The following is a 10672-nucleotide window of genomic DNA, read 5'->3' as shown; positions in this document are numbered from 1 at the left end:
GAGTACGGGAGTGTTTCTTTGGAACCATCTTTTCTAAGGGCAAACAATTTACTTTTTTAAAGTTATAGTTTTCATAACCTGCAGATTATGTTTTTTCAAAATTCTCAAAAAATTTTTACACCTCAAAGAATGAAGCAGGAAGTAAAACATTGACCAGTTTAAACTGGTTTTTACTCTTTAAATAGGATATTTATTAATCAAACCTTGGAGAAGGAAATGGCAATCCACTCCATTATTCTTGCTTGGAAAATCCCATGGACGGAGGAGCCTGTTTGGCTACAGTCCATGGGATCGCAAAGAGTCGGACACGACTGAGCGACTTCACTTAATCAAACCTTGAGGGCTTATAGAGACAGTACTGCGCATGTGCAAGACGGGAACCCGTGTTTCCGGGATGACCACGGAACCAAGAATCTTCAGTCTAGGGAACCCAAACAATAGAAGTGGTTGCCATCGGACCCCTTAACCAGGTGAAGCAATAAGTCCTTCAGTAAGAAAAATCCGGCTTCCGTCTGCCGTAGTATCTTGTTAACCATATATGGACTGCTTTGAAAACTAGCCAATCAGCTTGTGCCAAGTTTGAATTTTCCGTAACTCCTTCAATTTTGCCCCAAATCGCGGCGCTGGGAGACAGATTTCAGCCGTTTCCTGTCTCCTTGCTGGTCGACCTCGCGACAAAGCTCTCTCTTTTCTCGAAAGCTGGTGCCATAGTATTGGCTTCTATGCGCCCCAGGCAGTGAGCCCTTGCTCGACGAGAATTTTTGGCGATCGCAAACGGACTAAGGCCGTGTGGTCGTCTGGCTGAGGCCCTGTAGCCCCGGGCTGGGTGTAGGTCCTCGCCACAGACCCTGAGTGGACACCTAGACGCGATTTGTCTAGAGGCTCTGCTGTCGGGTTCTTGCTTCCAGCCGCAGAGGCGCTCCAGGCTCCTCCGCGCTCCTTTCATTTTTTTGGGAAACAGCTCCTGGATCTTTTGGGTGAGTAACCTCGTAAAAACGCGCTTGTGCCTAAATTGTCCATTCCGCATCAGGATTATGGGTTAGGGTCCCACTCTAAGGGAGAATGTATAAAAGGTTACAGCGCCTGCGGAGAGCCGAGATTCAGTTCCTGGTCCTGGAACTAAGATCCCAGGAGCCGGCCAAAAAAATGAAAACGTTTACGGCCGCTGAGGTACTCAAAAGTTCGGATTAGAGTCCCAGGCCCTTAACTTTGTCAGTGTCTGATTGTTTCATTTGTTAGGAATTGGCTAGTAGGGTTAAATTGGATGGTCACAAAAAAACTTTATTGAATCTGTATTCTGCCATTTTGCTGTGGTCGTCCTGAAGAAAAAAACCCTTCTAAAATGGGGAATGGTAACAGCGTACCTGACAACACTCCCTTGAAAAGTGTTTTTCAAAGTTGGTCAAGGGTTAGCTCTAAGCCGATGAAAAAGAAGAAAATGCTTTACTTGTGTAACACTGTCTGGCCCAAATATCAGCTGGAGTCAGGGGGAAAATGGCCCCAGAATGGGTCTTTGAACTATAATACTATTTTACAATTAGACTCGTTTTGTAAAAGACAGAAAAAATGGGAAGAAATCCAGTATGTAGAATCATTTATGACTTTATATAAGAGGAGAAATTGGTATAAGGAAATTAATGAAAACACGATCACTATGGGTCAGAGCCAAGACTCTCAGAAAAAGTCTCTTTTACCTGAGTCAAAGTCAAATGATGGTCTAGTCCCTTCATCGCCAGCTGTTGCAGTAGCCCGAAGGTCTGCCCCTCCCTCAGCGCCTGGTCCCTCAGCGCCTCCTCCAGTAGCCCGTCCCTCAGCGCCTCGTCCCTCACCACCTCCTGCAGTAGCCCCTCCCTCAGCGCCTCGTCCCTCAGCGCCTCCTCCAGTAGCCCGTCCCTCAGCGCATGGTCCCTCAACGCCTCGTCCCTCACCACCTCCTTCAGTAGCTCCTTCCTCGGTGGCCCCTCCCTCGGTACCCCCTCCCTCGCCACCTCTTGTGATAGCCCCTTCGTCCACACCTCTGGTGGTTCCCTCGACTTGTGAAGCGGGCCTTCCTGCAGGCAGTGCCAAGGCGTCTACCGGTCTTCCTCAGGCTGTTGGTCCGGCTCTGTACTCGCCCTTAGCAGATGGTCAGGAAGGCACGGTCTCCCTTCTCTGTCCCCATCAGGGTACTCAGTTTGGCCCAGCGAACACTCTACCTCAGGCAAAGCAATTTCTGTTAAGGCAGGTCCCAGCTGGCTTAGATGACCAATGCCAATCCAGAGCACGTGGAGTGATGCATCATGGTTTATCAGTAATAGATTTATTTAATTATAAAGCTAAAATGCCATCTTATCAGGATGATCCCAGGAAGATGGAACGTCTCTTTAAAGGCATCTTTACTGTTTATCATCCTAACTGGGCTGCCATACAGGTCCTCATGAATAGCCTCCTCAGTCCAGAGGAGCACAGCATGGTATTAGAGAAGGCCCTTCAGGAAGCTGAAAGGCTCCGTGAGATACACCCAGAGAGTCCAATCAGAACTTCAGCAGAGCAGGCTCTTCCTAGAACTGAACCAGGATGGGATCCCAGTGATCCAGAAGATCAAGCAAGGCTGGATCATTATAAAGATTGTTTAATGATTGGACTACAAAAGGGGGCAAACAACTTCAGGAGGGTCCAGAATGTAAGGCAAGGGCAGGAGGAGTGCCCGTACACCTTTCTTGAAAGGCTTCATGAGGCTTTCCGAAAATATACCGATATTGATCCAGAACACCCAAATAATATGGGACTGGTCAATTTAACCTTTATTAGTCAGAGTGCCCCAGATATAAGAAGAAAACTACAGCAACTGGAAGAGGGACCGTGGCTGCCAACGTCTCAGTTGCTTGAGGTTGCTCTTGAAGTGTTCAGAGGCCTACTCAAAATTCGAGAAAAGCAGGAGCAGTGCATCTTGAGGAAGGCTGCTCTGCTCAGCCTTGACCACTCAAGACCCAGCAGGACATCTGCAAGAAAGAACAAGTGGCCACTGGTAAGACCCCAGGGACCTCCAAGACCCAACCGGAAAGGTCATCCATTTGTTGGGCCACAACAGTGTGCCTTTTGTAAACAGGAAGGACATTGGAAACGGGAGTGTCCCAAAAACAGACGGGGCCCCCTCTCCTCCAAGACAACGTCCATCAATGGTGTATTTGGGGAAGTTGCTCAGAAACCTTTTCTACAGCAGCTCGAATGTCACGTAGAGAAAACATCTATAAAGTACAACTTTATGTATGAGTTTGAATGTCATAGTCCCTTAGCAGGGCAAGAGGTACTAACAAATTTAAATGACCGAGTGGGTTTCTCAGCAGAAAAAGTAGACACCAGAGTACTCCCAGGTCAAGTTTTCACCCTCCAAGCTGCACCATTACAATTGGGAGACAAGACTCCATCAGATGTCCCTGAAGAAATTTTACAAAAGATAAGAGCAGACGTTTGGGCTGATGGGACACCAGGAAGAGCCAAGACAGCTGACCCAGTAGTAGTAAAACTCCGTCCAGGTGCCCAGGTTCCAAATTTAAAGCAGCCTCCTTTGAAAAGGGAAGTAAAGGAAGCTATAAAGCCTATGATAAACACCTTTCTTAAATACCAATTAATTCAACCATGTCAGTCCCCATATAACACTCCTATCTTGCCAGTAAAAAAACCTGGGACTGGAGAGTATCTTTTTGTGCAGAATTTGAGAGCTATCAACCAGATTGTAGAGGATATACATTCAGTGATGCCAAATCCAGATTTATCTGGAGACTTTTCCTGGTTTACAGTTCTGAACTTGAAAGATGCCTTTTATTGCATACCCCTCAGTCCTGAGTCCCAGAAAGTGTTTGCATTCGAGTGGGAAGATCCAGAGACAAACATAAAGCAGCAGTATTGCTGGACGGTCCTTCCACTAGGATTTAAAAATGCCACCACCATCTTTGTGGAGGCCTTTTTGAAGGACTTGAAGGATCTCCAATTAAATGAAGGAATCTTACTCCAGTATGTGGGTAATATACTAATTGCTAGTAAAACTAAGGAAGCTTCAGACCAAAATACAGTCCGCACTTTAAACTTTTTGGCAGACCGGGGATATAAAGTCTCCAAAGAAAAGGTACAAATTTCTCAACCAACTGTAAAGTATCTAGGAGTTGAGTTGTCAAAAGGACAGAGAAATCTGTTGCCAGATCGAAGGGAAGCAATAGCTGGGGTGAATGTACCCACCACCAAAAAGCAACTGAAAAGATTCTTAGGAAAGGCTGAGTTTTGTCGTATTTGGATTCCTAACTTTGGACTCATAGTCAAACCTCTATACGAGGCTCTCAAAAGAAGTGTCAATGAGCCATTAAACTGGACTGCTGAATGCCTTGAGTCATTCCATACCATCAAGGAGAAAATTTCAACAGCCCCAGCCCTTGGTCTCCCGGACATTAGAAAGCCATTTGACCTTTTTGTGCATGAAAGACAGGGTGTGAGTCTTGGAGTGCTAACTCAAAATTTAGATACTGCCAGAAGGCCAGTAGCTTATCTTTCCAAACAATTGGATATTGTAAGTCAAGGATGGCCAGTTTGCTTCCGGGCTGTGGCTGCAACTTGTGACCTCTTACGAGAAGCTGAAAAGTTCACTGAGGGCAGTCCTACTAGTGTGCACACTCCGCACCGCGTGCAACCTTTACTTGAACGAAAGGGCAGATATTTGCTTACTTCAAAGAGGCTAGGAAAATACCGAGCCATCCTATTTGACAAACCGAATGTAACATTAAAGGAGGTATCTGCTTTAAACCCAGCCACTCTGCTCCCCAGTGCAACAGAAGAACCTGTTCACGATTGTATACAAATAACTGAAGAACAGTATCCCAGACCTGACCTGACTGATCAGTTTTCAGAAATGATTCTAGAGAGAGGTGATGAAAGGGGATTTTATGTTGACTTTTGAGACTTAGATGATGATGAGTAACAAACGAAGAAGGCTGGATATATAATGAACAGGAACTAGTGCTTAGACTGCAGCATTTAATGGGAAGACTTATGCTCAACTACATCAAGGAACCCATTATAGGAAGGATACAACCTATCATTGTCTACAAAAGTTTATTGTTAGTCCATAAATGCAAAGGACCATTCAAAAGGTAATACAAAACCGCCTGATTTGCACCAGAAACAACCCTAAAACTGGGCCACCTCCAACAGAACCAGGAGGTGATTGGCAAATAGACTTGACTGTTACGCCAAGAGCCATGGGACGTTATAGATATTTGCTGGTATTTGTGGACACCTTCACAGAATGGGGTGAAGATTTTCCACGCCAGAGAGAGAGCTTCCTAGGTAAAAAGGCCTTACTGAAAGAAACTAGCCCTCGTTTTGAGTTACCTCTTTCAATTCAAAGTGACAGCGGAGGAGATATCATAGCCGGGGTAACTCAAGGGTCTACGGGGCCCTTGGGCTACAGTAGAAGTTACATGCTTGATGGAGCTCTCAAAGTACATCAGGAAACCAACTTCACTTGCGATGAGGTCTTAACAGTTGCCTTTTTGAGAAGGGTTAGAATGGCCCCTGGAAGTAAGGGCCACTTGAGCCCTTATGAACTGTTATATGGGAGAGCCTTCCTTAAGACTATTATTGCAGTCTTGAAAGTGATCACATTGTTAAAAGGATTAGATAGTATAAAATGTGTACAATTTCTTGGTGCTATCTTATTCTCTAGTTGATTAATGTTTCCCACAGACATTCCTTTGCAATGCAGAAGCCCAGGGAATTGGGTCCTCCTGAAACTTGGAATCATTACTTCGTTGAAGATCAACTGCAGCCCAAGTGGATAGACCCTATGAAGTTCTTCTGTTTACACATTCTTCAGTAGAGCTAAACAGAGTTAAACCTTGGGTATACCACTCCTGAGTAAAAATAGTACCCATTTTTAACCAGCAGCTCCCCGTCCCCTTTACAGTTCTCAAACAGGGCACATTCTTTATGGACGGGAGAAAGTAAGCGTACCAGCCTTCTTAATACTGGTGGGGCCTGGAAACCCATCACTGATTTCTTGACACTTGTGAACCCTTAACTGACCTTAAGTTACTTTTCATATAGAAATAGGACAGCTAAGACTCCACCTGGCCAGGAAGAGATGAGGACATCTTCAAAGTAGACAGCTTCTGCCCAGAAGTCTGGTCCAGGCCTATATAAATAAATATTCAATCACTAAAAATGTTTAAAATAACATGGTTTCAGTTCAGTTCAGTCGCTCAGTTGTGTCCAACTCTTTGCGACCCCATGAACTGCAGCACGCCAGGCCTCCCTGTCTATCACCAACTACCGGAGTTTACCCAAACCCATGTCCATTGAGTTGGTGATGCCATCCAACCATCTCATCCTCTATCATCCCCTTCTCCTCCCACGTTCAATCTCTCCCAGCATCAGGGTCTTTTCAAATGAGTCAACTCTTCACATGAGGTGGACAAAGGATTGGAGTTTCAGCTTCAGCATCAGTCCTTCCAATGAACACCCAGGACTGGTCTCCTTTAGGATGGACTGGTTGGATCTCCTTGCAGTCGAAGGGACTCTGAAGAGTCTTCTCCAACACCACAGTTCAAAAGCATCAATTCTTCAGCACTCAGCTTTCTTTATGGTCCAGCTGTCATCCATACATGACCACTGGAAAAACCATAACCTTGACTAGATAGACCTTTGTTGGCAAAGTAACGTCTCTGCTTTTTAATGTGCTGTCTAGGTTGGTCATAACTTTCCTTCCAAGGAGTAAGTGTCTTTTAATTTCAGGGCTGCAATCACCATTTGCAGTGATTTTGGAGCCCCCCAAAATAAAGTCTGACACTGTTTCCACTGTTTCCCCATCTATTTCCCATGAAGTGATGGGACTGGATGCCATGATCTTCGTTTTCTGAATGTTGAGCTTTAAGCCAACTTTTTCACTCTCCTCTTTCACTTTTATCAAGAGGCTTTTTAGTTCCTCTTCACTTTCTGCCATAAGGGTGGTGTCATCTGCATATCTAAGGTTATTGATATTTCTCCCAGCAATCTTGATTCCAGCTTGTGCTTCCTCTAGCCCAGCATTTCTCATGATGTATTGTGCATATAAGTTAAATAAGCAGGGTGAGAATATACAGCCTTGACATACACCTTCCCCTATTTGGAACCAGACTGTTGTTCCATGTCCAGTTCTAACTGTTGCTTCCTGACCTGCATACAGGTTTCTCAAGAGGCAGGTCAGGTGGTCTGGTATTCCCATCTCTTTCAGAATTTTCCACAGTTTCTTGTGATCCACACAGTCAAAGGCTTTGACATAGTCAATAAAGCAGAAATAGATGTTTTTTTTGTAACTCTCTTGCTTTTTCCATGATCCAGTGGATATTGGCAATTTGATCTCTGGTTCCTCTGCCTTTTCTAAATCCAGCTTGAACATCTGGAAGTTCACAAGTCACATTGCTGAAGCCTGGCTTGGAGAATTTTGAGCATTACTTTACTAGTGTGTGAGATGAGTGCAATTGTGCGGTAGTTTGAGCATTCTTTGGCATTGCCTTTCTTTGGGATTGGAATGAAAACTGACCTTTTCCAGTCCTGTGGCTACTGCTGAGTTTTCCAAATTTGCTGGCATATTGAGTGCAGCACTTTCACAGCATCATCTTTCAGGGTTTGAAATAGCTCCACTGGAATTCCATCACCTCCACTAGCTTTGTTCATGGTGATGCTTCCTAAGGCCCGCTTGACTTCACATTCCAGGATGTCTGGCTCTTGGTGAGTGTGAGTGATCACACCATCACAATTATCTGGGTCGTGAAGATCTTTTTTGTACAGTTCTTCTGTGTATTCTTGCCACCTCTTCTTAATATCTTCTGCTTCTGTTAGGTCCATACCATTTCTGTCCTTTATTGAGCCTATCTTTGCATGAAATGTTCCCTTGGTATCTCTAATTTTCTTGAAGAGATCTCTAATCTTTCCCATTCTATTGTTTTCCTCTATTTCTTTGCATTGATTGCTGAGGAAGGCTTTCTTATCTCTCCTTGCTACTTGGAACTCTGCATTCAAATGGGTATATCTTTCTTTTTCTCCTTTCCTTTTCGCTTCTCTTCTTTTCACAGCTATTTGTAAGGCCTCCTCAGATAGCCATTTTGCTTTCTTGCATTTCTTTTTCTTGGTTTCATGGACTCCTAAATAATAAGGTATGTTTTTGGAGGACTGTTAAAATTAGGAGTCATAGTTCTGTGTATCATAGGGTTAATCTTTTTACTCACCAATTTTTTTACTTATTATCTGTCTCGTGTATTTAAAAAGGCCTCTTCCACTCACGTGATGATTGCCTGAGACTTTAGAATTCAAAGCAGGACTTGTGAATGTTTACAATCAAGTGCAAAAACAATTTCATTCCTGTTATAATAATCTATGCTGCTACTCAGCAAGCAGCAGCTATGTAAGAAAAATACGGTCTTTTTGAGTGAAGAAACTTCAGAAAAATGTAAATGAGATATGAGCTTTTAGATAAACTCTATTAAGAATAATTATGCTTTAGGAATGTCTGTCTGAAATAGTCTGTCCAAATTGGGGTACCTTGAATTTCTAAGGGTTGTGCTAAACTAAGTGATGGAAGTTCACTGAATAGCTAGCTCATTTCCAAATAAAGTAAGATTTTGAAACATTTATTACTGTACATTAGTTTCCTCTTACAGAGAAGCTAAAGAAATTTGGGACTGTTAATGAATAAAAATAAGCTAGCGCAAAAACTTGAATTTGGCTTTTCTCTCTGTTAAAAGGACACACTTTCTTCAGATGTTGAACTGCATTTGACAGTAGATCTAAGTTTATTTGCCTCTTAAATTGTCTGTTCTGTATTTGCCTTTGAAATCCCGTATTTTTACTTTGGCTGAGTGAATAGCTATTGTTTCACAGTGACCTATAGTCCCATCTGACTGAGTGCTCTAAACCTTTCTGATATTTGTTGACAAAACTTCCTAAATCATTCTGGTGAAGCACTTTTGGCTTCTAGCTAACTTTGCGGTGCTTCAGAGGGACCCTGAAACATCCCAAAGGGAGATATTACACTAATTGGGTTCAACTTCCGTGTTGAATTACATGGGAAATATTGTCAAGTGAATAATAAGTCTCTATGGTAAATGTTACTAATACAGATATCCTAGAAACAATTTATATATAAATTCTGATATATTCAGGTAAAATGTTGCCATAATTCTAATTACTATCTTAAAGTGTTGTCACAGCACTAACCAAGTTTCTTTTGAAAATGCTTCCTCTTCAAGAAGATTTATAGAAAGGACTTTTGGATAAATACGAGTTTCTGAACTGGGTAAGAAATTAAGGATTCTAGTGGGAAACCTGATGACTGTACAATGGTTAACAAAAGGACTGAATGAATTGGGAAATACGCTTATCACTTTTATGGTTTCTGAAAAATTACTGGTTTGAATCTGTGTTTTCTAGATCTTAGGAAACCTTCCCTTCAAACTAATTATGACTTAACAGTAATTTGGTAAAATGATATTTAATAAACAAATTGAAACATTTACCTTTTTTCTCTATCTGACCCCTTCAGAGATTGGAAACTCTTAGGGTTCCAGTAACTTTATCAGATAAATTAGGAAGATTATCTCACTAACTGGTACAGAAATCTCAGTTTTGGAGACCTTGAGAAAGAGAGGAATTCACTTAGATCTGTTAGGCAAAATCTGTGATAAGCCTTTGGGATGACTTTCCTAGCCCTGAAAGGTTTTATTTTAAAGTTAAGTTTGAGACTCCATAAAAGTTTCAGCAAAGCAAAAAAAGTCTGTGATCAATTATGGTTATATAAATAATCAGGTCAAGTTTATTGAGAATAGACCTATTTTATAAACAAGTCTTAATTTGGTTATATTTGGTAAAAATGAGGGTGATTTTAGGGAGAAAAGGATGTTTCAATGAGTGTTAAATCCCAGTTTGTTAACGAAAGTCTGTATGTGCTAAGACTCATTTCCTGAATGGATCTTTGCTGTTAGGGTATTTTAATGTAAAATTTAATTGAATTATTAAAGGACACTCTCAGTTTGTTTCTGAAGCTTAGCTCAATAATCTGTCTTTGGATAAAGATCAGATGCCTCGCGACCTGCCACCAAGACTGGAAAAAGACATAATTTAAGGAACAGTCTCCAACCTGGCTGGAATGACCTTTTATCAGCTACTCTTAACTGGCTCATGCACAGTGAAATTGAAGGAAAATTGACTCTTGGACTAACTCCCATTTCCAAAGGCCCCTACACTGGACTGGTCTATAAAGAGGACTGGCTGACCTCAAACTCAAATGAAGACGACGCTCAAACAGAGCAAAGTACACTGTGCTAGGACGAGAAGAAGACGACATCAGAAGCAGACAGCTTGCCCAAGATGCCCGACCTGATTCATAGGATCATTGACAACGTTTTCTTGATTTCTTGGACCTTTGCACATCAATCAAATGTTTTCTATCACAGACATGATTCTATGCTAATTTAAAACTCAATCCAATTGTTGGGTTGTGGCCTAGTACTTCTGTGTTACCTTGGTGGATTTCTCCTCTCCAGGACTCTGATAGGATAGACCCTAGGAAGTTTATTTTAGAAGAGAGTTCAGTCCTGTTCTGTCTATTCATGATATTACTAGATGGGATCCTCTCACTTGGTCAGTTAATAATACCTTCTCTGACCCT

The 10672-nt window shown here is 42.4% G+C and overlaps 1 protein-coding gene across 3 annotated transcripts in view; it reads left to right on the top strand.

The window, feature by feature from the left end:
* Positions 1–375: 375 nt before the first annotated feature.
* The window catches only part of FBXO42 (F-box protein 42), a 106252-nt gene continuing 95955 nt past the window's right edge, over positions 376–10672 (top strand). For 2 of the 3 annotated variants that reach the window (XM_086324880.1, XM_086324907.1), the window contains exon 1: positions 419–977. The gene's annotated coding sequence lies outside the window, so the exon portion shown is untranslated. Of the gene's footprint in view, positions 978–10672 lie in introns of all 3 variants that reach the window. The other variant, XM_086324860.1, reaches the window with a different exon arrangement.

The sequence above is a fragment of the Bos grunniens genome, chromosome 2 (assembly GCF_055505025.1).
Source record: "Bos grunniens cultivar Pamir isolate PY7600 chromosome 2, Bosgru_T2T1.0, whole genome shotgun sequence".
Taxonomy (NCBI): domain Eukaryota; kingdom Metazoa; phylum Chordata; class Mammalia; order Artiodactyla; family Bovidae; genus Bos; species Bos grunniens.
The sequence above is the reverse complement of the archived record's forward strand: the minus strand, read 5'-3'. Positions and strand labels throughout refer to the sequence as shown.